Source organism: Saccostrea echinata, unplaced genomic scaffold (genome assembly GCF_033153115.1).
Source record: "Saccostrea echinata isolate AGI-Se365-2 ecotype Australia unplaced genomic scaffold, CSIRO_AGI_Sech_v1 ptg000168c, whole genome shotgun sequence".
Taxonomy (NCBI): Eukaryota; Metazoa; Mollusca; class Bivalvia; order Ostreida; family Ostreidae; genus Saccostrea; species Saccostrea echinata.
The window spans coordinates 37,078-40,000 of record NW_026889917.1 but is presented as its reverse complement, the minus strand read 5'-3'; the positions used below and the strand labels follow the sequence as shown (position 1 = coordinate 40,000).

The window sequence follows — 2,923 nt, the reverse complement described above, 5'->3', positions numbered from 1 at the left end:
TGGTCTCACTGCCTTTCAGCATTTCCCCATCGCAGAGCTTCTGGAACGTCTGCTCGGGCGGATGGCGGGAGGGACGGGGAGGGCGTTGACGACAACGCGGTCTGGCCATATACGCTGGAGCCTGGGCGGTACCGGCGGCGGGTTTCGACCGATGCGTGTCACGAAGCGCCCTCACACCCGCCCCGACCTTCTCGCTTTGTCCTTGCGGTGCAAGTACGGACGGCGAACGAAGGGGAGAGAGGAGGGCGGAGGGAACCGGACGCCATAGGCGACAAGCGTCCGAGTATGTACTCGAAAACCTTCTCTCTTACCTCGTTGGCAGAGGTAAGAGAGCTTTGGGCAGTCGCAGCCGAACAGGCTCCGTCGCCTCAAATTCAGACGAGCTCGACCGCGACCCGGGCTCCCCAAAAAAGGCAGGTCGCAAAAAAAACACCGCTCGGCATCGTCGGTCATTGTTCCGATGTTGTAAGCGCCCGAGTATGTACTTAAAATACTTCTCTCTTACCTCGTTGGCAGAGGTAAGAGAGCTTTGGGCAGTCGCAGCCGAACAGGCTCCGTCGCCTCAAATTCAGACGAGCTCGACCGCGACCCGGGCTCCCCAAAAAAGGCAGGTCGCAAAAAAAACACCGCTCGGCATCGTCGGTCATTGTTCCGATGTTGTAAGCGCCCGAGTATGTACTTAAAATACTTCTCTCTTACCTCGTTGGCAGAGGTAAGAGAGCTTTGGGCAGTCGCAGCCGAACAGGCTCCGTCGCCTCAAATTCAGACGAGCTCGACCGCGACCCGGGCTCCCCAAAAAAGGCAGGTCGCAAAAAAAACACCGCTCGGCATCGTCGGTCATTGTTCCGATGTTGTAAGCGCCCGAGTATGTACTTAAAATACTTCTCTCTTACCTCGTTGGCAGAGGTAAGAGAGCTTTGGGCAGTCGCAGCCGAACAGGCTCCGTCGCCTCAAATTCAGACGAGCTCGACCGCGACCCGGGCTCCCCAAAAAAGGCAGGTCGCAAAAAAAAACACCGCTCGGCATCGTCGGTCATTGTTCCGATGTTGTAAGCGCCCGAGTATGTACTTAAAATACTTCTCTCTTACCTCGTTGGCAGAGGTAAGAGAGCTTTGGGCAGTCGCAGCCGAACAGGCTCCGTCGCCTCAAATTCAGACGAGCTCGACCGCGACCCGGGCTCCCCAAAAAAGGCAGGTCGCAAAAAAAACACCGCTCGGCATCGTCGGTCATTGTTCCGATGTTGTAAGCGCCCGAGTATGTACTTAAAATACTTCTCTCTTACTTCGTTGGCAGAGGTAAGAGAGCCTCGTGGGCGTCGCTGGTCTCACTGCCTTTTAGCATTTCCCCATCGCAGAGCTTCTGGAACGTCTGCTCGGGCGGATGGCGGGAGGGACGGGGAGGGCGTTGACGACAACGCGGTCTGGCGGGTTTCAACCGATGCGTGTCACGAAGCGCCCTCACACCCGCCCCCGACCTTCTCGCTTTGTCCTTGCGGTGCAAGTACGGACGGCGAACGAAGGGGAGAGAGGAGGGCGGAGGGAACCGGACGCCATAGGCGAGAAGCGTCCGAGTATGTACTCGAAAACCTTCTCTCTTACCTCGTTGGCAGAGGTAAGAGAGCCTTGGGCAGTCGCAGCTTTTAGGATGTGCTACCCAAGGGACTTGGTCTCTTTTTTGCGCCTCTGCCACCGGTCCGCCGGTGGTGGAGGCTTTTTTTTTTTCCTTTGAAGTTTCTCTCTCTGTTTTAACTAATCGCCTCTGGCACCGGTCCGCCGGTGTCGGGGGCTTTTTGCGCCTCTGCGACCGGTCAGCCGGTGGTGGAGGCTTTTTTATTTAATATTTTTTGGAACTTGTTTTTCTCTCATATCTAATCGCCTCTGGCACCCGTCCGCCGGTGTCAGGGGCTTTTTTTCTTTCTTCTTCTTTCTTTGTGATCGTAACCCTAGACCCCCAAAGACTTCCCCTATCATTAAACCCTAACCCTAACTCTAGGTTAGCCCTAACCCTTACACCTAGCCCTAACCGTAACCCTAACCCTAGCCCTAACCTTAACGCTAGCCCTAACCCTAACCCTAACCCAATACCATGTCTTACACCATATCCTCACTCGTGACCCAACCCTAACCCTAGCCCCAGACCTAACCCTAACAATAACCCTAACCCTAACCTCAACCCTAGCCCATAACCCAATAACCCTAGCCCGAACCCTGTAACCCTAGCCTTAACCCTAACCCTGGACTGGCTGCACGGAATATCTGGACCCAGGTGGTCGAAAGACTTAGCGCAGAGCCCACGGAAAACGCCCCTCGACTGCCAAATATGCGTGTGACAATGCCATTTTTCAGTGTCGAGGGGCCGAGCGCGCAGGTCGGACGGCCGTTCCCCTCGACCAGCTGGGCACACGGTCGGTGCAGGCCGTCGAGACAGCCGGCCGTCTTCCTCGACCAGCTCGGCACACGGTCGGTGCAGCCAGGTCGAGCGGCCAAGAGCGCAGGTAGTCCGGTCGTCCCCCTCGACCAGCTGGGCACACGTTAGGTGCAGGCCGTCGAGAGAGCCGGCCGTCTCCCTCGACCAGCTCGGCACACGGTCGGTGCAGGTCGTCGAGACAGCCGTCCGTCTCCCTCGACCAGCTCGGCACACGGTCGGTGCAGCCAGGTCGAGGGGCCAAGAGCGCAGGTAGTCCGGTCGTCCCCCTCGACCAGCTGGGCACACGGTCGGTGCAGCCAAGTCGAGGGGCCAAGAGCGCAGGTAGTCCGGACGTCCCCCTCGACCACCTGGGCACACGTTCGGTGCAGGCCGTCGAGACAGCAGGCGGTCTCCCTCGACCAGCTCGGCACACGGTCGGTGCAGCCAGGTCGAGGGGCCAAGAGCGCAGGTAGTCCGGTCGTCCTCCTCGACCACCTGGGCACACGGTCGGTGCAGG

The 2,923-nt window shown here is 58.3% G+C and overlaps 1 long non-coding RNA gene across 1 annotated transcript in view; it reads left to right on the top strand.

Moving 5' to 3' along the window:
* LOC133177565 (uncharacterized) overlaps positions 1-1,715 on the top strand; it is a 5,612-nt gene extending 3,897 nt beyond the window's left edge. Inside the window, exon 2 of the long non-coding RNA XR_009719764.1 lies at positions 325-1,715. This is a non-coding gene — a long non-coding RNA (uncharacterized LOC133177565). The remainder of the gene's footprint in view (positions 1-324) is intronic.
* The last annotated feature ends 1,208 nt before the right edge of the window (positions 1,716-2,923 follow it).